The sequence below is a fragment of the Loxodonta africana genome, chromosome 12, assembly GCF_030014295.1.
Source record: "Loxodonta africana isolate mLoxAfr1 chromosome 12, mLoxAfr1.hap2, whole genome shotgun sequence".
NCBI classification, from domain to species: Eukaryota; Metazoa; Chordata; class Mammalia; order Proboscidea; family Elephantidae; genus Loxodonta; species Loxodonta africana.
In genome coordinates, this window is record NC_087353.1 from 63,522,839 (window position 1) to 63,550,240 (window position 27,402).

A 27,402-nucleotide genomic window follows, 5' to 3' on the forward strand; every position below is an offset into this window, starting at 1 on the left:
CCCTTGGTTTTGTGCTGTCGTTGTACCAATACAAGGCTATTTTTTTCTTTTTATTGTACTGTAGATGAAGGTTTCCAGAGCAAATTAGTTTCTCATTAAAAAATTAATATACATATTGTTTTGTGACATTGGTTGCCAACCCCATGACATGTCAACACTCTCCCCTTCTCAGCCTTGAGTTTCCCATTACCAGCTTCCCGTCCCCTCCTGCCTTCTTATCCTTGCCTCCAGTACCAGGCTGTTTTGACTTACCACGGCTATATAGTAGGTTTTGAGATCAGGTAGTAGGAGGCCTCCTACCTTGTTCTATGACTTTTTTTTTTTTTTTTTTAACAGTACTTTACTGAGATATAATCTTAGTATGTAAAATGCATGAATCCTTTAGTACATAAAATATACAACTTTATTTTTGCACTTAAAAAAATTCCTTTATTGAGATATAGTTGACACACAATAAACCGCACGTATTTAAAGTGTACAATTTCATAGTTTTGGACATATGTTTACACCTGTGAAATCATCAGGGTAATAAAGATAATGAACATCACTCCCAAAGTTCTCTTGTGCCCATTTATAATCCCTCTATCCTACCCCTGCCCAGCTGCTAGGGTTAGTCTCTTCAGCCTCATCAGAAGTTGAGCTGGTTGGTGCTGGTTTGCTGCTTTTGTTTCAGTTCACCTTTAGTTTAAATGTCTTGAGGACCTCTCCCTCCAGGAGATGTTTGTGAGTTAAGAACTGCAAGACCTACCTTCCAGCCAAGCCCCAGACTTTCTGTAGCACTCCTTACTTGGAAAACCTCCCGTGGGTGGGGGAACCGTGTGTGAGAGGACAAGCTCTGGCTTCTGGGTTCCAGCAAATTCCAATCTGCCATGCCAGCCCACGAGCAGCCATGAAGATATTGGTGGGTTTCCTCTTTGTCCCATCAAAGCTCTCCTTTACGTCTCTAACTTTGTTTTCAGTCACACTGTATCTGCTTGTTTGTTTTTCTAATGTGACTTTTGTTGCTGACATTTTCTTTTCCACTTTTTTTCTGAATTCTTCCTGATCCTTTTTTTCTTTAATCTCTTTTGCTGTTATGTAATTGTTTCCTTGAAATTTTATTCCTTTAGTTTTAATTTGAGGAGCCCTGGTGGTGCAAGTGGTTTGCGATCTACGGCTACCCTAAAGGTTGATGATTTGAACTCACCCGGTGGCACTGTACTAGAAACCCTGGTGGCATAGTGGTTAAGACTTCAGCTCCTGATCAAAAGGCTGGCAGTTCGAGTCTACCAGGTACTCCCTGGAAACCCTGTGGGGCAGTTCTACTCTGTCCTATAGGGTTGCTATGAGTCAGGATTGACTCAATAGCAATGTTTTTTTTTTTTTTTTTTTTTTTTTAGTGGCACTGTGGAAGGAAGGTGAACTGCTTTTGTAAAGATTGTTGTTGTTGATGTCAGGTGCCGTTGAGTTGGTTCCAACTCATAGTGACCCCATGTATAACAGAACAAAACATTGCCCAGTCCTGTGCCACCCTCACAATAGTTGTAGGTTTAAACCTCTTGTTGTAGCCACTGTGTCAATCCATCTCATTGAGGGTCTTCCTCTTTTTCTCTGACCCTCTACTTTACCAAGCATGACGTCCTTCTCCAGGGATTGGTCCCTCCTGATAACATGTCCAAAGTAAGCAGGACAAAGTCCCACCATCCTTGCTTCTAAGGAACATTCTGGCTGTACTTATTCTAAGACAGATTTGTTTGTTCTTTTGGTAGTCCATATATTCAATATTCTTGCTAACACCATAGTTCAAATGTATCAATTCATTTTTGGTCTTCACAAAGATTACAGCCAAAAAAAAAAAAACCCCGTAGGGCATTTCTACTCTGTAACACGTGGGATCACCATGAGCCAGAATGGACTCAAAGGCAAAGAAGCAACAACAATAATTTTTAATTTTGAGTGGTGTATTATTCTCCATCATTTCTTGGTGGTTATGGAGAAATATCTGAACTCTTCTTCTGTTTCCTTGGTTGAATTCTCTTGCAATTGACATTAAACAAACAAAATCTACTTTTGCTTATGTCCCCCCCCCGCCACCCCTGGGGATAGGTCTCACGTTCTTTATTTTCTTATTAATTATAATTTTTGAACTCACTCAGCCCATTTACTGAAGAGCTGGACCTGCCTGCAGCTTTGTTTTGTTGTCTCAAATGCCTGCGCACAAAATCTGTTTGGCTTGTTTATTTATTTTGCCCTGTAGGCACATTTCCTATACCATTTTGTACTCACAGTGGCTCACAGCAAAGCTGTTTCACTTTCAACCTCTCCATGTGGTCACCTGGCACACCTATCACTCCTGCTTCATGACATTTACCTCCGGCGGTCTCTTGGGCTGTGTCTCAGACAATTAAAAGGGCACGTCAGTGAAGCTCTGCCTTCACCTCTACCTTCTCGACCATGGCCAAGCTGGGTGATCATAGGGCTACTTCTGTGGCCTGGCCATACCTCTGGGTTTTGCCCTGAAAAAAAAAAAAAAAAATTTTTTTTTTTTTTTTTTTTAGAGATTATTTAAGGAGCCCTGTTGGAAACCCTGGTGGTGTAGTGGTTAAGAGCTACACCTGCTAACCAAAAGATTGCAGTTTGAATCAATCAGGCACTCCTTGGAAACTCTATGGGGCAGTTCTACTCTGTCCTATAGGGTTGCTATGAGTTGGAATTGACTTGACCACAGTGGGTTTAGTTTTGTTTTTTTTGGTGGCACTGTGGTTAAAGCACTTGGTTGCCAACTGGAAGGTTGGCAGTTTGAACCCACCAGCCGCTCTGGGGGAGAAAGACCTAGCAATCTACTCCAGTAAAGATTTAAAAAAAAAAAAAAAAGATTTACAGCCTTGGAAATCCTATGGGGCAGTTCTGCTTTGTCCTGTAGGGTCGCTATGAGTTGGAATTGACTCAATGGCAATGGAGTAGAACCAAAAAAAAAAACAAAAAACAACAACAACAAAAAATCTGTTGCTGTTGAGTCGATTCTGACTCACAGTGACCCTACAGGACAGAGTAGGACTGCCCTATAGGGTTTCCAAGGAGTGGCTGGTAGATTCAAACTGCCAAGCTTTTGGGTAGCAACCGAGCTCTTAACCACTGTGCCACCCGGGCTCCGATGGGGTAGAGATTATTTATTTTTGGATAAGCCTTTCATATCTGTGACATTTATTTTCAGGGAAATTGGTTTCCTGCTTGATGTCTGAGGAGGTATTTGTGGAGATTCAGCCTCACCCAAAATAATGATCATCGTGACAGTAGCAGCTCCTCACTGCCAGGCGCTCTGCCTGCGTTCTCTCATCTCTCTGCAGCCCTGCCTGGTAAATATTATCTCTATTTTGCAGATACACTTTAATTCTACCCCACCATGTTCCAGGAAGGTTTATAGAAGGCTTTGTGAGCATTCATAAAGTTCAGCATCGTGACGGAAGGTAACGGTAGAGGAAATATTTTTTAAAAGGCAGAGAGGAAATGGAGTCTCAGAGAGTTTAAGGACACTGCCCGCACCCATGGAAGTGTTAGCGGATTTGTGATGTGAACCCTGGCCTTTGAGCAGCTGAAAGCTCTGATCTTCGTCCTAAGCTGGGCTGACTCAGGCTAGTGATGAGAAGAGACAGGCAGACATTGGCGGCTGTTTATGGATTGAATTGTGTCCCCCCAAAAATACGTGTTGTAAATCCTAACCCCGATACTGGTGGTTAGAATCTCATTTTGGAATGGGTTTTCTTTGTTACATTAATTAGGCAGCATTTGTGTAGGGTACGCCTTAAGTCAATCTCTTTTGAGATATGAAGCAGCAGATTAAGCCAGCAAGCATAAAGGCGGGGGGGGGGGGGGGAAGATGCATGCCACATTGCCAAGGAACCGAGGAACAGAAGCTGAAAAGAGACAAGGACCTTCCCCCACAGCAGACACAGAGAGAACACCTTCCTCTAGAGCTGGCTTCCTGAATTTGGACTTCTAGCCTCCTGAAATGTGAGCAAATACATATCTGTTCCTTAAAGTCACCCTTTTGTGATGTTTCTGTTATAGCAGCTCTGGATACCCAAGGCAGCAGCCAAGCCTTACGGCAGGCCATTCCAGCTTTCCAAGCACACGTGGGACCTCCGCTGTCTCAGCTGGGCTTTCACCATGGATGGCAGGCTACGTCACTCCAGTGTCACCCTGGTAATGCAGCCACAGCTGTGATTAAGAGGGCTGTATCTGGAATCACACAATGGTAGGCTGGGACTCAGGAGACCCGAGTGGTGCTCCAGCCCTGTGACTCACTGGGATGAATGAAAAACCACTAAGTTCCTTTATAAAAGCCACTCTAAAGTAGTTATTGAGCACCTGTGGTAGGTGAGGCAAGGCTCTGACAGGTGTGGGGGTCCAGCTGTGAATAAGATAGGTAGTGGCTCTGCTCTGGAGAAACTTATGGACTACTAAAGTCTGAGAGAAGAAACTAATCTACAGGGCTAATAGCTTTCAACAAGACGTGGCCTCACCTACCCTGAGACCAGAAGAACTAGATGGTGCCCAGCTACCACTGCTAACCGTTCTGATCAGGGCCACAATAGACGGACAGATAGAATGGGAGAAAAACATGGAACAGAACTCAAATCTTAAAAAGTCCAGACTTGCTGGACCGGCTGAGACTAGAGGACTCCCTGACACTATTGCCCTGAGATACTCTTTAAAACTTGAACTGAAACTGCTCCCTGAGGTGACCTTTTAGCAAAATAACAGTTTGGGACACAAAATAAAGGATATTACCCGTTAAAAAAAACATCTATATGGGACCAAAAAGTCAACAATTACTTTAAAGCAAAAATGAGAAAATAAGGGGGCAGGGAAATTAGAGCACTGGCAATGGAACAACCAGAACAAAATTTAAGAGAATGTTGACACATTGTGAAAAATGTAACTAACGTCACAGAACAGTTTGTATAGAAATTGTCAAATGGGAACATAATTTGCTGTGTAAACTTTCACCAAAAAGACAATAAACTATTATTTTTTAAAAAGAAGCTTCTAGACTGGTATAAAAGATAGATAGCAATCAAAGTTGTTGTTTTTAGTTGCCCTCAAATCAGCTCCGACTCATGGTGACCCCATGTATAATCAAACGAAACATTTACCCAGTCCTGCCCCATTTTCATGATCGTTGGTATGCTCAAATCCATTGTTGCGTCCACTGTGTATTTTGAGTGCCTTCCAACCTGGGGGGCTCATCTTCCAGCACTATATCAGACAGTATTCTGTGTGATCCATAAGATTATCATTGGTTAATTTTTGGAACTGGATCACCAGGCCTTTCTTCCTTGTCTTAGTCTAGAAGCTCTGCTGAAACCTGTCCCACCACAGGTGACCCTGCTGGTATTTGAAATGCCAGTAGCATAGTTTCAGCATCACAGCAACCCACAGCCATCACAGTGTGACAAACTGACAGATGGGTGGTGGATTAAACACACAAACATACATTAATAAACAAATCAAGAGTGCTGTGAGGGAGAAGAACTGGATTCATGAAGGAGATTAAGATTGGGGCTAATCTGGGTGGAAAGAGACATCAGGGAAGGCCTCTCTGAAGAAATCCCATATGAATGGAGACTTTCTGGTTGACACCAGCTGGCTTTGCTTTCCTCTTACCCCTTCTTTGATAACAGAACCCCTTTTCTTTGGGGGAAACCCATGCCATGTGGATTGGATGAGGTTTGCCCCGAGCTTCAGATGTGGGCATGTGACTCAGAGCTGACCAGTCAGGATAGTCTAACCCTCTGGCCACAGTGAGCTTGGTTCAGGGTGATCACAGGGCCTGAGAGAAGCCAGAATCCCCCTGAGCTCGCTCTTCTAGAGCTATCAGAGGACACCATCTTTCCAATGTGGTTCCATCCATGACCGTGTCAGTCCAGGGCTTCTAATACCCATCATGTTGCCTTATGGAGAAAGACTGTCCAAGAGCTAGAGGGAGGGACAGCACTGATAACATAGTTTGAGGTTCAGAGTTCAACCTTGCTGGAAGCCTGACTTTTTAGTTACATGATCCAATAGATTTCCTTCTTTTGGGGGCTAAGTTCATTTGAGTTGGATTTTTGTTACTTCTCTCTGAAGGGAGCCTAACAGAGACCTGAAAAATAGTAGAAATTAGCCATGTAAAAGTTAGCCATGAAAGAGTGTTCCAGAGAGAGGGAATTGCATGAGTGAGGACCTGAAGTGAGAAAGAGCTTGGTATCTCTGAGTTGAAGGAGGCTGATGCAGATAGAGCGAATGAATGAGGTGGACAGCCCCTTGGTCATTGGCTTGCCACTCCACAGTTGCTGGATGAGGGGTACAGGTGGATAAACACATCAGCTTCCTTGTCCCTGAGTAGGACAACCCTGAGTGCGCCATGAAGGGTTTTGGGAGCCCTGGACTCACACAGTCATGGATGGAACCACATAAGGCAGCCCGCTCATCAAGGCACCCTTTACTGGCTCTTTTTCCTTCTCCACCTACTCTCCTACTCTCTCACTGTGTTCCTGGGACTGCTTCCCAAATAAACTGTTCTCGTTAGCTGCAGTCAAGTTGACCCCCGACTCACCGAGGCCCCACGCACTATGGAATGAAAGCATTGCCTGGTCCTGTGCCATCCCCCAATCAGTTGTGAATCAGACCTTTGTGATCAGTAGGGTTTTCACTGACTGCTTTTCAGAAGTAGACCTCCAAGCCTTTTTTCCCCCAGGTAAACTACTCGTGTCCAAATCCTTGTCTGAAGGTCTTTTTGGGGGGAACCCAAACTAAGACAGATGCCATATAAGCCATTGAAGGCCCGGTGAATGTGGCTTAGGATGAAGCCAGTGAGGTTGGCAGGAGCGCGCTCATGAAGAACCTCAGAGACAGGTTAATGGGCTTGGATTTTGTCCTCAGTTCCCTGGGAAACCAGAGGACAGATGTGAGCAACGAGGAATGTCTGATGCTCCTGTTTCAAAGATCCCGTTGGCAGCTTTTTGAAGAATGGCTTGGAGGGGGGATACAGCTACAAGGAGAGAGCAGTTGCAAGATCAGCTGCAGTGGTCCTTTCTATAATTCACGCTCTGCATCCCAGGTCTCGGTGGGGCTTGGGCAAGACACACAGTAGGCTTGGCAAGATGCAACTTTCTCCCTGTGAGTCTTGGGGACCTCGTGTTATGCTGTCACTTCTCTTAGTTAGCACTCAGTTGCCGAGTAATTCTCATTACCTCTCCTCGCTGACAGACGATGAACAGCTGTCAAGCTTGCCTTACAAAACAAGACAATTTTTCCCCCGTTAAAGTAGCTCAGACTAGTGGCGAGCGGAGGAGCACGCGCTGCCGTAATAGGGGATTCTGGCAGCACGTTTTCAAGCGAGCAATAATTTCCCTGCTGTGGTGAGAGGCAGAGGTGAGAATGAGGAGCACAGCAGACGCGACCTTTTGGATCTGTTTCCCGCTTGGGTTCCCGTTGCCCTTTCAGAAGGAAACTGTTCTGACCGCAGCACCTTTGGAATCTGTGTGTAATTTGCATTTGCAATTTGATGGGGGTATGTGAGGCCTGCGGTCGGTCACTGAGATTGTAAATTAATGGGAATTAGTTGGGAAATAGTCTTATGCAGAGCCTCACTGCTGGAAGGGGAATGAAAGACGATTTAGCTGTAGACAGAATGCCTGGCATATAGTAGGCTCATCTGCCCTTTTCCTCCTTCTGTCCTTTCCTTTCTTCCTCCTTTTCTTCCTGCCTGTCCCAACCCTCAGTTCTGATGCATGAATGATCTCTATAATATACCCACCAAGTGGCATCCAGCCTCTGTTTGAATACTGCCAGTGACGGGGAACTCACTACTTCTCATTCCATCCCAGTGAGAATATTCAGCTTTTAAATGCTGAGATGAGATTTATTTCTCTGTAGCATCCATCTAGTTTTTGTTCCCCAGTGGCCCCTCAAAGTAAATCTTGTCTCTCTTCCACATGTGTGCCCCTTAGGTACTTGAAGACAGTGCTCAAATCTCTGAGTTTTTTTTGGGGGGAAGCAGAGGGAATGGTGAGGCTAATAGAATCAGGGAGCCCCGGTAGCAGTTTGAGCCCACCAGCTGCTCCTTGGGAGAAAGATGTGGCACTCTGCTTCCGTAAAGATTTACAGTGTTGGAAACCCTATGGGGGCAGTTCTAATCTGCCCAATAGGGTTGCTGTGAGTCAGAATTGACTCAATGGCAGTGGGTTTGGTTTGAGATTTTGGGCTAATAGAAAGAAGACAGTTTCTCGACCTTTCTGGCTACTCTCCTATAAACAATTTCTAATAGTCTTTATCTCTTTTGAAATGTGGCCTTGACTCAAGGTGTGTGATCTGAGCAGTGGAAAACAGACTTGGACTATCACCTCTCTTTTCCTGAATAACATACCTCTATTTATGCAAAAGTTCGCATAAATAGAGGTATGTTGTTTAAAGGAGTCTCTAGGTGGCATCCTGGTGGTATAGTGGTTAACAGCTTGGCTGCTAACCAAAAGGTCAACAGTTCGAATCCACCAGCCACTCCGTAGAAACTCTACTGGGCAGTTCTACTCTGTCCCAAAGGGTCGCTATGAGTTGGAGCTGACTTGATGGCTACAGGTTTGCTTTTGTGTACCTAGAAAAAGGTAGTACAAACAGTTAAGTGCTCAGCTACCAGCCAAAAATTTGGTGGTTCGAGCCTACCCAGAGGTTCCTTAAAAGACAGGCCTGGTAATCTGCTTCCAAAAGGCCATAACCTTGAAAAATCTTATGGAGCAGCTCTGCTCTGCACATGTGAGATTGTCATGAATCAGAATCGATTCTACGACAACTAAAAACAAGTTTTTTTACATTCTAATTTTAAAATTTTCAGTGGCAGTCACTTTATTCTGCTAGCTCATGTTTAGCTTACCATTGACTAAAACCCTTAAATCAGAGGCTGCAAATCCAAATACTGTCAGAGCCCAGACACGTCAGGCCAATGAGGGATGCATCCTGGGTGAGGCTGGTGAGCTAAGGCGTTCGTGCCCTTTTCATAGCAGGCAGCAGCAGCTCTGTGCACCAGCTAGTTGTTGCCTCATAGGGTGTATAGCCTTAGCATTAAAAATTAGGAGCTTCCATGGAAAAAATCCAAATTTACAACTGCTTTCAAATTGCCTCCCCTCTCCCCTGCATCTGGCAACCTTGCACTCATCCTCCTGCATGGCTGGGGCTGAGCTGTGGCTGCAGAGGCTCTTGGGCAATCTCGTAGAGCAGCCAAGAGGACATTTGGGCCCCTTTCCATGTGACAACGCTGACCTAATCTGTGAGCAAATGGGGTGGGCCAGATGGTCCCCAGGAGAGGCTGGTGCAGCAAGGCTGAGCCACTCCATTCCTGGGACATAAATTACGTGAGCTATATAACAAGGGGAGAGGCCCTGTCTGGGATGTTCTGGAGTCTTAGCATCTTGTACTCTATTATGAGCAATTTTGCAAGCTTGTGACTTTGTAATATGGCTGGTAGAGAGTGGAAAGAGGAGACACAATCGACAAAGATATTAACATAGACTGTAAGGTTGGGAAGGAGCCCCTGGGTGGTGCAAATTGTTAAGTGCTCAACTACTAGCTGAAAAGTTGGTGGTTTGAACACACTCAGAGGTGCCTTGGAAGAAAGGCTGGGTGATCTGCTTGCGAAAGGTCACAGCCATTGAACACCCTATGGAGCAGTTCTACTCTACACACATGGGGCCACCATGAGTTGGAATTGACTGAACTGCAACGGACGACAACAACAACAACATAAGATTGGGAGAGATAAGGGCTAGGGGAGAACATAGAACAGGAAAGGGGGATGTAGAGTAAGGGTGAGGGGCTCTATTTTGATACGGTGGTCAGGGAAGGCCACTGTGACAAGGTGACTTTTGACTAGAGATCTATGTAGGGATTGAATAAGCCATGAGGACATTAGGGGGAAAAGAATGTTTAGGCAGCAGGTGCAAAGGCCCTGGGGCAGAGTGATCTAGCTGTGTTTGAGGAGCAGTGAGGAGCCTGTGACTGTGGAGCAGGGTGAGTGACAGGGGAGGAGAGGGCAGGGGCTGATGGGTTATGGTGAGGAGTTTGGGCTTTAAGTGGGATAGGAAGCCCTTGGAGGGATTGAGCAGCAAATACTAACACTGTCTGCAAGTGTGAAATAACAGAAGGGCAAGCACGGAATGGAAAGGTGGGCAAGGAGGTGACTGCAGTTTAGCAAGGTGAGAAATGATGGTGGCCCGGACTAGGTGTGGAGGTGGCTGGATCCTGGATATTGATCTGTTGACGTGTTAGATGCAGGGTATGAGAAAGAGAAAAGAGTCAAGGATGACTCCCGGTTTTTGGCCTGAATAACAGGATGGAGGAGCAAAAACAGAGATGAAGAAGGTTGTGGGAAGAGCAGATATATTTTTTGGAGGGGCGGGGGGTAAATTGGGGAATCAAGTGATAGGAAAACGTGGTTGTGGGAGACCATCACTGTCAGCTGGGCATAGCAGAGGGGGAAAGAGTGGCTCCAATTTCTCCCTGGATCTCAACTACAGATTGTACTAGTTTCCCTAGCTGCCATTACAAATTACCACAAACTGGGTGGCTAAAAACAACACAAACGTATTAACTTACAATTCTGGAGGTCAGAAGTCTGAAAAGAGTTTCCCTGGGCTAAAATCAAGGTGCTGGCAGGGCTGGTTCCTTCTGGAGGTTCTAAGGGAGAATCTGCTTCCTTGCCTTTTCCAGCATGGAGTGGCTGCCCAAATTCCTTGGCTGGTGGCTCCTCCCTCTATCTTCAAAGCCAGCAGTGGTGGGTTGAGTCCTCACATTACAGCACTCTGATGCTGACTCTTGTGCCCCCCTCTTTTAAGGACCCTTGTGATGAGATTGGGCCACCTGGATAATCTCCCCATCTCAAGATCCTTCACTCAGTCACAGTAGCAAAATACCATGTAGGGTAACTGTCTTAGTTATCTAGTGCTGCTGTAACAGAAATACCACAGGTGGGTGACCATACAGTTTAGGAAGCTAGAAGTCCGAATGCAGGGTGCTGGCTGTAGGGGAAGGCTCTCTTTGTTGGCTCTGGGGGAAGGTCCTTGCCTCTTGAGCTTCTGTTCTTTGGCTCCTTGGTGATCTTCATGTGGCATGGCATCTATCTTCCCCCATCTCTGCTTGCTCGCTTGTTTGTTTAATTTCTCTTATGTTTCAAAAGAGATTGACTTAAGAAACACCCTTCACTAATACTGTCGTCAACATAACAAAGAAAGCTCATTCCCAAATGGGGTTATAACCACGGGTATAAAAACCCAGTGCCCTTGAGTCGATTCCGACTCATAGCAATCCTATAGGACAAAGTAGAACTGCCCCACAGAGTTTCCAAGGAGTGCCTGGTGGATTCGAACTGCTGACCCTTTGGTTAGCAGTCGTAGCACTTAACCACTATGCCGCCAGGGTTTCCCCCACAGGTGCCGCCAGGGTTTCCACCACAGGTATAGGGGTTAGGATTTACAACACATGTTTTTGGGGGCTACAATTCAATCTATAACAGTAACATACTCACGGTTTCCAGGGATTAGGACGTGGACCTCATTATGGGTCACTTTTCTGTTGATCCCACAGATACACTTCTTTCTGCATGCCCCTTCTAGGATGGGATGGGACTGGAGTGGAGTCTCTTATTTGTCTCAGGCCTCTGAAACAGTCCAAGGAGGAAAAGCCCACCAGCAGAAGGCTGGGGACTCAGTGTAGCAACAATCTGCTTATTACATAACGCTTTCTTGAGTAGAAAATGAAAGGAATATCACCAAACAGCTCTTTCGAGAAGTGTGAATTTGTTGGCATTCTGAACCCTTCACTCAGTGCCTTATAACATTAGCTATTAATTAAATTGATATCTGTCCAGAAGAAGGCTGCAAAGTCCCCTCAAATAAGCAGATGCTTCTAGTTTGCCACAGTCTCCACTACTCAGTCTGGTCTTTTTCCTACATTTATATCAGCTGCTTGGCCTTCAAAGGCATTTGTCTTCATGACTTCTCACTTGAAATTAATTCTCAAGGAAGTTGATGACACAGTCGTGCCATACCTTGATATGCGCTTTATTAGCTGTGTGACCTCAGCAAGTCAGGAGACTACCATGAGCCTCAGTTTCATCGTCAGGCAAACGGGAATACTAATGTGGTGAGGATTAAGGGAGGGTGGCAGGTTTTGTAATTATGAGCCTCTGCTCATTATCCACTCTGCCACTTACTACCCGCCTTCATTCATTATTTTTTCATTCATTATTTAGCAGATATTTGTGGAGCTCCTTCTATGTGCCAGGCACTGTGCTAGGTATTATAGATACGTCAGTGAGCACAAATGGCCGAAATTCCCTGCGTTCATGGGGCTTACATTCTAGTGGGGTGTGTGTGTGTGTGTGTGTGTGTGTGTGTGTGTGTGTGTGTGTGTGGTGGGGGATATGATAAAACAAGAAATACATAAAATACCCAAATAGAGAAAAATGAAGCAGGGAAAGGGACCAACATGACCTCAGACCAGTATCAGAGCCTCTCTGAGCCTCAGTTTCCTTATCTTCTGTTGTTGTTGTTAGCTGCCATTCATTCAGCCCCTGATTCATGATGACCCCATGTACAACAGAATGAAACAATGCCCGGTAATGCACCAGCCAGACGATCAGTTGCAGATTGGACTACTGTGATCCATATGGTTTCCTCTGGCTGATTCTCAGAAACAGATTCCCAGGCCTTTCTTCCAGTCTGTCTTAGCCTGGAAGCTCGGCTGAAATCTGTTCAGCATCATAGCAACACGCAAAGCTCCACTGGTTGATGGGTGGTGGCTGTGCACAAGGAGCATTAGCCAGGAATCGAAACCAGGTCTCCTGCATGGAAGGGGAGAATTCTGCCACTGGCCTACCGTTGACTCATTCTTTATCCTTAAATGACTCCAATAAGAGTTTCCTCTGCCAGTTGTTGTAAGGGTTATATAAGAAGGTTTCTGTAAAGCACCAAGCCCGGCGGCTGGCACCTAGTAAGTATTACACTTGGTGAATAGAGACTACTGTTATAACAGAGGCATATCATTGCCTGGAGCCCCTGAGTGATGCAAATAGTTAATATGTTCAGCTGCTAATTGGCAGGTTGGTGGCTCAAGTTCGCCCAGAAGCTCCTTGGAAGGTGGGCCTGGTGATCTACTTTAGAAAAATCAGCCATTAGAAACCCTATGGGGTTGTGCCTGGGGTCTTAAAAGCTTCCAAGCAACCATCTAAGGCACAACAATTGGTCTCTGTTCACCTGGAGCAACAGAGGAATAAAGAAAGGAATAGAAGGAGAAAATGGAATGTGTGGCTAACTGCCTCCATGAACAACTGCCTCCTTTGCCATGAGACCAGAAGAGCTGGATGGTACCTGGCTGCCATTACTGAACATTTTGATCAAAGATTCTATAGAAGACCCTCAGAGAAAATGCAGAACAGAATTTCAGATTCTCATGGACTCCAGGTTTCTGGAGCCATGGAGGCTGGATGAATCCCCAAAACTATTGCCCTGAGATAAACTTTAAACCTTAAACCAAAAATATCCCCTGAAGTCTTCTTCAAACCAAAGAATACTTTAGCTTAACTAGTAAAGAACATCTGCCTTGAGCATTATGCTCTTTTAAAAACTATCCATATGGGATCAACTGGAAAGATCAGACAGGAAGCATAGGGGGCAGTGAGTTTATGTTAATGGAGGAACAACTCAGAGAAGGAGGGTGAGAAGGGTTGTGCAACTCAAAGAATGTAAACAGTGCAACCGAATTGTACCTGTAGGAACGGTTGAACTGGTGTATGTTTACTGAATATATTCTTGGCAACAACAACAACTAAATAAAAGTAAAAAAAAAGAAAACCCCATGGGACACAGTTCTATTGTGACACACACGGAGCCGCCGTGAGTTGGAACGGACTTGAGGGCGATTTTTTTTTTTTTTAATAACGTAGCATTGTCTGGTGGGTGAAAGACTCCTATCACATGGAATACCCTCTCTCCTCTCTTGAACCAGGCCTGTGATAAAGGACGTGCCAGTCAGATCTCTGTGGCCTTCCCCTGGTTTTCCAGTTTTTCTCAGATGGGTTGCTCCCAGCAAGAAGCACTTCCCCTGAGTGGGTCTGACTTGATGAAGTCATCATGTCTCAGGATGGAGGAAAGCTTTCCACTGACAATAGCTCTCCCAGGGGAAAAACAAGCTGTCACGTCACTGCCTGACACTTCTCCATCTTTGTTTTTCTTCGAGTCTCCATGTCAGAGAGTGAAGTTACGAGTGGTTCCTCCTGCCAGGGTGGTCTTCAGGGCCTCCAAGGAGGAGCAGCTGCCTAGGTGGACAATGGGGCACATGGCCATATTTGGGGCAGAGCAGCCCCTCCTCCCCAGATAGCAGACCATTCTCTAAAGTGCTGCTTGTTAGGTGGGCAGAAGATGGCAAAATTTTTGCTTCAGTTGGCCCACCCTCGCCTCCTCCATCTCATCTTAAACATGTCTCCAGCTGCCCAGTGTAAACCAGGCTGATGAATTCTGACCCCCATTTTAGAAACAGCCCATGCCCGCACCCACTCCAGGACCACAGGGAGGAAGGACAAACTGTAGGGAGAATTCTACCTTCTGAAGGTGCATTAGCTATGGCGGGAACCCAGGTCCCCCATGCCTGGAAAGCCCGGTGCATTAGGGGTAAAAGTGGTGCTTTAGGGAATGTCTTAGGTACCTAGTGCTGATGTAACAGAAATACCATAAGTGGTGGTTTTAACAAACAAAAATTTATTCTCTCACAATTTAGGAGGCTAGAAGTCAGGGCCCCAGCTCTAGGGGAAGGGTCTTTCTCTGGCTCTGAGGCAAAATCCTTGTCTCAGCTTCTCTGGCATTCTTCTTGGGCTTCCTTGGAAATCTCCACGTGGCATCTATCTTTCTGCCATTTGTGCTTGCTTGCTTCCCTGTGTCCAATCTGCACATTCTGTATCTCAAGCCATTAGGTTTAGGACACACTCCTCACTGATAGGGCCTCATTAATATAACAAAGGAAACCCTATTCCCAAATGGGATCACATCCACAGGTTAGGATTCCAGCATATATTTTGGGGGACAGAAATCCATCCATAACAGGGAACGTTAAGAATCTTCTGGGATATCTGTCGAAAACGCAAGGGTTTGAATTCTCCCCATAGAGAATGACTCAGGAGACTCACACAGGGGTCTCCGTGTTTACCCAACCTCCCAGGTGCTGTTGATGGAAATGGTCCCCCAACCCCACTCGAAGGACCACCAGACTATTGTCTGGAACTAGAATCCCCTTCTTTGTTTAACGTGGGTTTCAAGCAAGCATGGGAGACTAATTATGCCCTTCCGTTGATACCTTCCGCGAGAGCTCAGCTGGCTCATTAATCGGAGCTCAACAAAACCGGGACTGGAGGTTGGAATAAAAATAGCTACATGCAGGTTAAAAGGTAAAATTAACTTTGATGTCGGGAAGTTAAATTTCAAGGTCATGGGGACTTCAAGCGGGAGTCAGAGAGCTAAGTCTTTGTGCCCCAATGTCTGCGTGGGTCCTTCGGCGCAGCAAAGGGGTATCTTACACACGAATCATAACATGAGATGATATTAACGAACATGCATCCCACAAATTAGCAACAATTGTGAAGATGGTACAGGTCAGGATAGTGTTTTCTTCTGTTTTACATAGGGTCGCTGTGAGTCAGAACCAACTCAATGGCACATAACAATAACAAAGAGCATCCCCCAAATATCCACCCAGCGCCTACTACATGCTAGACACTTAGGGGGACATAGAAGGTGAACAGGGCAGCCTTGTTGTCTTCAGGCTAGAGCCGTGCTCAGAACGTGTACAGGCGTTCCTACACATACTCTCCGTAACAGCTTATTGCTGTTCAAGACAGGCAAGACCACCTGTGACAGATCCCAGGCTTGAAGCCCTTCTGCGTTGCGAGTCTGGTCCCCAGAATCTTGAAGTCTCAAAAATTAAGACAGATTATTTAGCTGGTGGTGGTGGCGGGGGAGGGGGAGAGTGATGGTTCAGTGGTAGAATTTTCACCTCCATACAGGAGACCTGGGTTCCATACAGGAGACCTGGGTTTGATTCCTGGCCAGTGCACCTCATATGTAGTCACCGTCTGTCAGTGGAAGCTTGCATGTTGCTAGGATGCTGAACAGGTTTCAGCAGAGCTTCCAGACTAAGACAGAGCAGGAAGAAAGGCCTGGCAATCTACTGCTGAAAATCAGCCAATGAAATCACTACTGAACACAATGGTCCAAATCAGCAAGTGACATGGGCATGGCACAGGACTGGGCAGTGATTCCCTCTGTTGTGCATGGAGTCGCCAGGAGTCCAGATTCAATAACAGCTAACATTGACAACCCTCTTAGGGAACTGGGTCCCTGGCTCCAGGCACCAGTCACGTCTCTTTAACAGACAAAGGAGAGCCATTAGGCAGGGGAGGCTCTTTCAAAGTCACCTTTTTTTCCAGGAAGCTCCTAGCAACAAATTGGGAGCAGGGAATTAAAGCTGACATTGTCTGCCCCCTCTAATTTCCCTGCCGATTCTATTTTCACACTAGAACTCAGTGTGATTAATAAAATTGTATCCCAGCACTCAGGTCTGTGTGAATCCAAAGCCCATGATCATTTTCCTAAGGGGAGTTTAGAGGTGCTGAACAGAGAGACGTGGACAGAAAGCAAGGCCCTGGGTTCTGAGGCAGCCAGGTTAGGACGGAGGCGAACTCACCGACTTAGCTCTCAGGCATCTGTCTTCTCTCCAAGAATGGGACATCATCCCACAGGCACCTGGACAGCCAGCCTCCATGCCACCTCCCATTCCTCCTTCACTTCCCATACCTAACTGGCTACCAAAAACCAAAAAACCAAACTCGTTGCCGCTGTCAAGTTGATTTTGACACATGGCGACTCTGTATGTTACCAGGTAAAACTGCTCCACAGGGTTTCTTAAGCTGTAATCTTTATGAGCAGCCCTGGTGGTGCAGTGGCTAAGCTTATGGCTGCTAACCAAAAGGTTGGCAGTTCTACTTGACCAGCTGCTCCTTGGAAACCCAATGGGGCAGTTCTACTCTGTCCTATAGGGTTGCCATGAGTTGGAATTGGCTTGATGGCAACAGGTAGTCTTTATGAAAGCAGATTGCCAGACCTTTCTGCCATGGAGCTGCTGGTGGCTATGAACTGCCAACCTCTAGGTTAGCAGCCAATCGCAAACCCTTTGTGAACTGGCCACCAAGTCTTGCCATCTCTGCCTCAGAGATGTTACCAGAATCGGTTCCTTCTTCCTCGTTCTCTTTGTCACCACCTGGCTGTCTCTTCCCCTACCATCAGTCAGAGCCATTCTCCTATCACACAACATTCACCCTGGGAGTCATGTAATGGAGTCAGAGTCACCTTGCTGAATGAGGGAATTGTCTATGAACAAGGGAGAATGACCCAAAGGCACGTTGTGCTCTGAGAATCTGGGGGGCAGGGGCTTTAGAGGGGAGGTGATTGTTAAGAGTAAGCAGGGACAAGGGACAGAAAGGCACCAGGGTGGATTTACCTTTATCGTGCACCAACCAGGGCCAAGGTTAGGGTGAGGTGGGCCAGTGAGGTAATTGCCCTAGACACAAAATTTAAAGGGGTGTCCCCAAACTCAGCAGTCAAGATAAATATTTTATTGCAATATTTTAAAAACTCAAAATTAAAGCAAAAAAATCCACAGTGAACAAAATATCAAACTTTTTAAAAAAAATCACTCTCATTATTTATTTTTTATTGTGGATTGGGTGAAAGCTTACAGCTCAAGCTAATTTCTCATACAAAAATTTATACACATATTGTTTTGCGACGTTTGTTGTAATCCCTACAATGCGACAGTACACTCCCCCTTTCCACCCCAGGTTTCTTGTGTCCATTCAACCAGTTCTTGTCCCTTCCTGACTTCTCATCCCACCTCGGGACAGACGCCCCCCATTTGGTCTCGTGTATCTGCTTGAACCAAGAAGCACACTCCTCACATATATCATGTTTTGTTTTATAGTCCTGTCTAATCTTTGAACAGTGGGCTTCAGGACTGGTTTCGGTTCTGGGTTAACAAAGCTTCTGGGGGCCGTAGTTTCAGGAATTCCTACAGTCTCTGTAAGACCATTAAATCTGTTCTTGTAACGTGAATTTGAGCTCTGCACTCCACTTTTCTCCTGCTCTGTCAGGGACTCTCTGTTGTGTTCCCTATCAGGGTAGTCATTGGTGGTAGCTGGGCACCATCTAGTTCTTCTGGTCTCAGGGTGATGGAATCTCCATTTTATGTGACCCTTTTGTCTCTTGGGCTAATATTTTCCTTGTGCCTTTGCTGTTCTTCCTTCTCCTTTGCCCCAAGTGGGTTGGGATCAATCGATGCATCTTAGATGGCCACTTGCAAGCTTTTAAGACCCCAGATGCCACTCACCAAAGTGGGATGCAGAACATTTTCTTAATAAACCTTGCTGTGCCAATTGACTTATATGCCCCCCAAAACTATGGTTCCCCAGGCCCCAGCCCCAGCTACTGTGTCCCTCAAAGGGTTTGGTTGTATTCAGGAAACTTCTAAGCTTTTGCTTTGGTCCAGTTGTGCTGATTGCCTCTGTATTGTGTGTTGTCCTTCGCTTCACCTAAGATGATTCTTGTCTACTATCTAGTTAGTGAATTCCCCTTCTCTTCCCTCCCCACTCTCTTAACCATCAAAGAATGCTTTCTTCTGTGTTTAAGGCTTTTCTTGAGTTCTTATAATAATGGTCTCATACCATATTTATTCTTTCGTGACGAATTTCTCTCAGCATAATGGCCTCCAGGTTCATCCATGTTATGAGATGTTTGTCGGATTCATCTTGTTCTTTATTGTTGCCTAGTATTCCATTGTGTGTATGTATCACAATTTGTTTATCCATTTGTCTGTTGATGGGTACCTAGTTTGTTTCCATCTTTTTGCTATTGTGAAGAGTGCTGCAATGAACATGTGTGTGCATATATCTATTCCTGCAACAACTCTTATTTCTCTAGGATATATTCCAAGGAGTGGGATTGCTGGATCATATGGTACTTCTATTTCTAGCTTTTTGGGATTGCTGGATCATATGGTACTTCTATTTCTACCTTTTTAAGGAAGCGCCAAATTGATTTCCAAAGTAGATGTACCATTTTACATTCCCACCAGCAGTGCATAAGTGTTCCAGTCTCTCCACAACCTCTCCAACATTTATTATTTTGTGTTTTTTGGATTAGTGCCAGCCTTGTCGAGGTGAGATGGCATCTCATTGTAGTTTTGATTTGCATTTCTCTAATGGCTAACGATCGTGAGCATTTCCTCATGTATCTGTTTGTTGCCTGAATGTCTTCTTTGGTGAAGTGTCTGTTGATATCCTTTGCCCGTTTTTTTAATTGGGTTATTTGTCTTTTTGTTGTTGAGATTTTGCAGTACCTTGTAGATTTTAGAGATTAGACCCTGACTGGATATGTTTAGCCAAAAATTTTTCCCTAGCCTGTATGTTTTTTGATTTAAGGTTTAAAGATTATCTCAGGGCAAAAGTTTCAGGGATTTATCCAACTTTCATGGCCCAGAAAGTCTGGAGTCTATAAGAATATGAAATTCTGTTCTGCATTTTCCCGCTTTTGGTCAGAATTTTTCTACAGAATCTTTGATCAAAATATTCAGTAATGGTAGCCAGATACCATCTAGCTCTTCTGGTCTCATGGCAAGGAGGCAGTTGTTCACGGAGGTAACTAGCCACACATTCCACTTCCTCCTCCTATTCCTGACTCCATCTTCCTCTTTTGCTCCAATGTTCTTTTAAGGACTGTGCATGTATTAATTAACTCATTTAATCTTCACCATCACCCTGTGAGGTGTGTTTTATTATCCCCAATTTATAGGTGAGGAAAGGGGGCATGCAGTGCAGAGGTGAAGACATTACTCACATCCATGAGCAAGTGGCTCAGCCAGAATTAAAACCTTGGTACTCTGGGTGGTGCAAACAGTTGAGTGCTCAGCTACCAACCAAAAGATTGGTGGTTCAAATCCACTGGAGGCACTTTGGAAGAAAGACCTAGCAATCAACTTCTAAAAGGGCGCAGCCATTGAAAACCCTACGGAGCACAGTTCTACTCTAACACGCTTGGGGCCACCATGAGTTGTAGTTGACTTGACGACAATTGGTTTGTATTTTTTTTTTTTTTTTTTTTTGCCAGAAAGCCCATATGAATAACCATAATGGCATCGATTCTCACAGTGGAACAAAGAACCCAAAAGTTTCCATTGTCTCCCTGAGTCTTCATTTTGGATTAATTTGAACAGGATAAGCCCAACAGGGATGTTTCCCAATGCTAGTAAATGAATTGAAGAATTGATGCCTTTGAATTATGCTGTAGGAGAAGAATATTGAATATACCATGGACTGCCAGAAGAACGAACAAAGCTGTCTTGGAAGAAGTACAGTCAGAATGGTTCTTAGAAGGGAGGATGGGGAGACTTTGTCTCAAGTACTTTGGACATATATTATCAGGAGGGATTAGTTCCTGGAGAAGAACATCGTGCTTGGTAAAGTAGAAGGTCAGTATAAAAGACGAAGACCCTCAATGAGATGGATTGACACAGTGGCCGCAACAATGGGCTGAAACATAGCAACAATTGTGAGGATGGTGCAGGGCTGTGCAGTGTTTCATTCTGTTGTACACAGGATTGCTATGAGTCAGAACCGACTCACCAGCACCTAACAACAACAACAGTAAAAAATAAATAATATAAGGAGTTTCTCTGGGACCCATAGTTACAAAAGGTCTGTTAAAAGTAGAGGAAGAAAAACCATCTCCTCTAGGTTTGTCATCAGCCTAATGGGTGACACTTGATTTGATTCATTGTGGGCCCCAGGACACAGCTGTCAGGGAGGAGGACATTGTCGGGTGAGGAGGGGAGCGGAGGAAGTGGGAGGTTGTAATCAATTTAACCTTTCTTAGCTGCCAAGTTCTGCAGAGAAGGGCCCACAGGTAGCAGGTCCTCCATGATAGCCCCCTGGGGGAAGTGCTCAGGGAGGGTTTGTCACCTCCAATAAGTCTCCATGATAAATACCAGAGACTCATTTGTACTGAAAAATCCTATTACGGCCTCTTTGAAAAGTACAGAGTCATATGAACAGTTTTTAACTTAAATGTGACTTCCTTGGCTCTCTCTGCCATTTGTTGTTGTCCTCAAGTTGGTTCCTGACTCATGGTGGCCCATGCACAATGGAACGAAGCACTTCCTGGCTCTGTGCCACCCCCATGATCAGTTGCAGATCAGACCATTGTAATCCACAGGGTTTTCACTGGCTGATTTTTGGAAATAGATCACTAGGCCTTTCTTCTCTATCCGTCTTAGTCTGAAAGCTTTGCTGAAACCTGTGCACCATAGGTGACCCTGCTGGTATTTGAAATACTGGTGGAATAGTTTTCAGAATCACAGCAACACACAAGCCACCACAGACGACAAACTGACAGACAGGTGGTAGAATGTTACCAATAACTAACATTTATTGCGCTTTTACCCAGTGCCAGGCCCTGTTCTAATCAAGATAAAAATACTTTAATGAAATACTTTAAAATCAAAATTAATGCAGAAAATCCACAAGGAACATAATTTCAAACTTCTAAGTGAGAACATATGGGTAAAGCTCTGGCTCAGAGCTACAGTTCACAACAATCCCGAAGGTTGGGACTATTATTATCCCCATTTTATGAACAAGAAAATGGAGGCTTTGAGAGGTTAAATAACTGACTTGATATCGCCCAGCCAACAAGTGGCAGAGCTGGGATTCGAATCCAGGCCCTGCGTCTCATGCTTCAACAGTATCACTTGCTGCTTTTTCTACCCAGATTTCTTCCCACCATCTTCACATCAGAGTTGCTGCTCAAGGGACCAGAAATAGCTGAGCAGCTGAGGCCTGGATGGCAGCCTGGGGTTGCTGGTAGGCAAAGAGGACCAGAAGGGGACAGTCAAACCCCGCGGCTTCTGAGGGCCTTTTATCTTGGATGTGGGGAGTCAGGCGGCTGCTTCTCATTTCCCCTGGGTACCAGCGGCAGCTGAGGGGAGATGCTGACCGTCCCTTTCCCTAATGAGGAGGGCTCGGGAAAGAGCAATTAAAGGCGGCTTCAGCTTTTATTTGCCCCCAGGAGGGCAGGGCTGATTCTGTTCTCTTCAGCTGCACAAGGCAGGCTTTTCTTCCCAGTAAGAGCAAAAGTTTGCCCAGAAGTCAGAAGCAGCAGCAAAGTTTTCATGAAACCTGCCTCACATGGGGTGCCACAAACCTGCCCTCCACAGGGGTTTGTGGTCTGGGTCCCAAGAGGCACCATATTTCCCTGAGTCACTGCTTTGGTCCCCTGTCATCCACCCTCTGAGTGGCAGCTGGAGTGAGCTCTCTAAAATGCCAAAAAACCCAACCAGTTGCCATCGAGTCAACTCTGACTCGTGATGACCACATGTGTGCAGAGTAGAGCTGTGCTCCACAGGGTCTTCATGGCTGTGACCTTTCAGAAGCAGATCACCAGACCTTTCTTCCGAGGTGCTCCTGGGTGGATTTGAACCACCAACCTTTCAGTTAGTAGCTGTTCACTTAACTGTTCACACCACACAGTGAATCCTCCGCAGTTCAGTAGGCTTCTCACGGGCCCCAGGAGAGAGTCCAAACTCCCCTCGTGGCACCCATGGCCCTTCCTGAGCTGACCCCTTGTCACTTGCCCTTATCTCTCAACGCACCAAATTGCTTTCAGTTTAAGACGTGTAATCATCTCTCTGGTTAGCATATTGGTCTTTGTGCATCCATGTTCTTGGTATGCAATAACCTACTCACCCTCCAACTCCTACTTGGTTTTCCAATCATGCATGAGGGATCACCTCCTCCTGGAAGCCTTTCCTTGGCTCTCAGACTAGGGCAGGTCTCCCTGTTACATGCTTTTAGAGGTCCCTGCATTTTTCCCTCTCCACACGTCACCATCAGCATCATGATGCTGGACAGGTGTCAGCAGAGCTTCCAGACTCAGACAACCTAGGAAGAAAGGTCTAGTGATTTACTTCCAAAAATCAGCTAGTGAAAACCCTATGGGTCAAAAAGGTTCGATCCTCAACTGGTCACGGGGAAACAAAGTTAGGGCTCTGTGGGTGAGGAAGAAAGCGAGGACGGACATTGCGTTCAGCACTAACAATGACGGGGTTACCATATTTCATATAGCACAAAGCTGCAAAGAGTTGAAGATGGTTTTGGATGACACATTCCTCCTGACCTTTTCCAATTCAGGTTACTGTACTTATCTTTTTGTTTCTTTCCTCTTTACTAATTCATGGTAGAGAGGCAGCAAATCAAATTTGCTTTATGTCCAGCTCTCTGTGGAATGGGAATGTTTCAACTGCAATTTTTTCAAATCAAATTCTGGGACAAAGATGGTATCTGGCAGTCCCACCTATGGCTATCTCCCCCTGTAAATAAGCCAGTGACAAAGACAGCTGCACCATCAATCAATCATTTAATTTCTTAAGTGGACATTAATTTAAGAACCTTCCTATGGGCCAATTGTGTGTGGCTATGAGAGGATTTGGAAAGATTTATAGTCTCTTAATTTTTCTAACTGGCACATTCTCCTTCATTCCTTTTCAAGAGGAGAGGACCAAAATGCCATCATGATATTTCATGTCATATACTTGAATATCTGCCACAGAGCCATTTTACCTTTTCCTAATTAAATAGGGAGTACATTCCAGTTTTTATGCTCTCAGAAAACACATTCATCACACAAAAAGCCTTTCTTTGCTGTTTTGCAGAAGGAAGGATGGCAGCGTTCTCTGATGACCTACTGTGTGCCAGTTGTTTATGTATATTACCTAGCTGATATGCTGACAGCGGCTCTGTGGTGGAGGTCATTACCATGATGTCTGTTTTACAGATGAGATTCACAGAAGCGATTTTCCCAGAGGACTGTGGGGATTTGAACCCAGGACTCTCTGGCTTTGAAGTCTTCCCATGCCTCTAAATTGTCACTATTCCTCCATTTTTTTTCTTTTTTGTTATTGTTAGCTGCCATGGTGTCAGCCCCCTTCTCACGGCGACCCGATGTGTTACAGAATAGAACGGCTCCATAGGTTTTTTTTTTAAATAATATTTTGTTGTGTTTGCAGTGACAGTTTACACAGCAAATTAGGTTCCCATTTAACAACTACTACACAAATTGTTCAGAGACACTGGTTGCATTTTTCAGAATATTTTAATACTCTCATTATATTCCCTTCTGGTTGTTTCGCTTCCAATAAACTGGTTTTTCTGACCCCTTACCTTTTCATTTTTGCTTTAGAGTAATTGTTGACCATTTGGTTTCCTATAGATGGCTTTTTAAAGGTTTGCTGTACTCACTGGTAATATTCTTTATTTTATGAGCCAATCTGTTATATAGCTAAAAGGTGACCTTAGGAGATAGTCTCAGTTCAAGGTTTATGGAGTATCTCAGGATGATAGTCTCGGGTAGTCCTGTAGTCTCAACTGGTCCAGTAGGGCTGGACTTTTTAAGAATTTGAGTTCTGTTTCATATTTTTCTCCCCTTCTATCAGGACCCATCCATTGTGACCCTTATCAGAATGGTCAATAGTGGTAGCTGGGCACCATCTAGTTCTTCTGGTCTCAGGGTAGATGAGGCTATGGTTCGTGTAGACTGTCCTATAGATTAGTTTCTTCTTTGAGCCTTTGGTTTCCTTCTTTCTGTTTTTGCTCCAGATAAGATGAGACTGATAGTTGTATCTTAGATGATCACTTGCAAGCTTTTAAGACCGCAGACACTACTCACCTCGCTAGAATGCAGAATATGAACTTTGTGAACTATATTGTGCCAATGGATGGAGTTGTTCATTGGGTTTTCATGGCTGTAATCTTAATGGAAGCAGACTGCCAGGCCTTTCTTCTGAGGTGCTGCTAGGTGGGTTTGAACCGCCAACCTTAAATTAGCAGCCAATCACAAACCATTTGCATCACATGAACTCCCAGTTTAGGAAGTACAAATTGATGCTTCACGACTAGCATTTAACTTTCCTGGATTAGCTGGTTCCTTGACCCATTTAAAAGAAAAGTTAATTCTGAAACTTTTTGGCTGTTCCACAGTGCTTAATTGTATTTTAATATTTGATGTGCCCAGAAACGTATGAAGAATTAGTGCTAATTCTGAGCTGATTATCACATTCCGGGATGTCCTTTGGTACATGGACTGTGGCCTTTGAGACATTCTTAAACTTTTCCCTTTAATTATTGCTGCATGGATACGAATGATGCTGCTATTCAAGGAGCCTGTCAGGACTTTCACTTTGTCATGTTAAAAAATGATTTAAGAGGAAATGGATCTAGCTTTTCTGAAGATGTTTGCTGAATGACTAATTGGTGGTATTCTGTTGCCTATAAATAGGGATTGGATCCCACTGAGAGGTGGAGCTCTGCCCAAATTTAATTTGGGTGACAGAGTCCTCCTCAGTCGAGGTTTTGTTTTGTTTCTTAAATTAATCTTTTTGTTGTTGTTAGTTGCCATCAGATCGATTCAGACTCGTGACCCATATGTGTTAGAGTAGAACTGTGCTCCATAGGGTTTTCAACAGCTATGAATTTTTGGAAGCGGATCGCTAGGCCTACGTTTCAAGGTAGCCCCAGATGGGTTCAAACCACCAATCGTTTGGCTAGTAGTTGAGCATTTAACCACTTGCAGCACCCACAGTAGTAAGAAATAAAACAAAGAGGTAGTGTCTTAGTCATCTAGTGCTGCTGTAATAGGAATACCATAGCGGATGGCTTCCAAAACAGAAGTTTATTCACTCACAGCCTAGTAGGCTAGAAGTCCAAATTAAGGGCATCAGCTCCAGGGGAAGGCTTTCTCTGTTGGCTCTGGAGGAAGGTCCTTGTCATCAATCTGCCCCTCGACTAGGAGCTTCTCTGTGCAGGAACCCCAAGTCCAAAGGATGTGCTCTGCTCCTGGCGCTGCTTTCTTGGTGGTGTGAGGTGCCCCCCTCTCTGCTTGCTTTCCTTTCATCTCTTGTAAGATAAAAGGTGGTGCAGGCCACCCACCAGGGTAACTCCCTTTACATTGGATCAGGGATGTGACCTGAGCAAAGTGTTACATCCCACCCTAATCTTCTTTAACCACAGGGAGAGATTATAATTTTTTAGACATAGGAAAATCACAAAATGGAGGAAAACCACACAATACTGGGAATCATAGCCTAACCAAACTGACACATATTTTGGGGGGACATAACTCAATCCATGACAGGGACTGTACCTTTTACCCAGTTTTCTGTGAAGGTAATATCTTGCAAAACCATAATCCAATATCACAACCAGGATACTGATATTGATAAAAGTCAAGACCCAGAACATTCTATCACCATAAAGATCCCTCCTGTTGTCCTTTTATTGTCCTACTATAGGTATTTTGATTGTAAGGAATGACATCACCCAAGAAAGCTTAAGCAAAATGAAACAAAACAAAACCAAAAACCACAAAACAAAACAAAAAAGGAGTTTCTTGGAAGGTGTAGTTAAGACCTGCCTTCCTGGCTCTCCATAATCTCCCTTCCAATCAGGTGATTCTGGCGATGCTGTCAATCATAGACCTTGCCTCCTTTGCCATAGAGACTAGTCAGGCGGCCCAAGTCCTGGATGTTGGCAGGAGACTGCACTACTTTGTCACATGCATCTTGCAAAGGGGCTACCTGAGTGTCCCCACAACATGGCATTCTTCAGAGGGAGTGAGCCAAGAGAAACCTCAGTGTCTTTTATGACCTGGCCTCAGAAGTCACACGCTGTAATTTTGGCAAAATTCTGTTGGTTACAGGGGCCATTCTATTCAATATGGAAGCAGAGTTCACAAGGGCATGAATACCAGGAAGCAAGAATCATTGCGGCCATCTTGGAGGCTGACTACTAGAACTCAATAAAATAACGTCCATGAAGTTTATAGCTCAGCTTGGCACCTAGTAGATACTTAATTCCTTCCTCTGGCCGCCTAATTTTATTTAACTACATCTCTGAACTGAAATCTCTCAGTTCCACACAGAAAGGACTTTCAACATCACTATTTTTCTCTGAGGCTCACAAGTACCAAAAAAAAAAAAAAAAAAAAAACCCAAAAAACAAACAAAAACAACAACAAAAAAACAGTTGCTATGGAGTCCAGTTGACTTTGACTTACGGAGACCCCCTGTGTGTCAGAGCAGAACTGTGCTTCATAGGATTTTCAATGGCTATGATCTTCCAGAAGTAGATTGCCAGGCCTTTCTTCCAAGGCAACTCCGGGTAGATTCGAGCCTCAATTTTGGTTAGCAGCTTAGCCCATTAGCTGTTTGCACTACCCAGGGACTCCCCAACAAGTATAGGAGCCA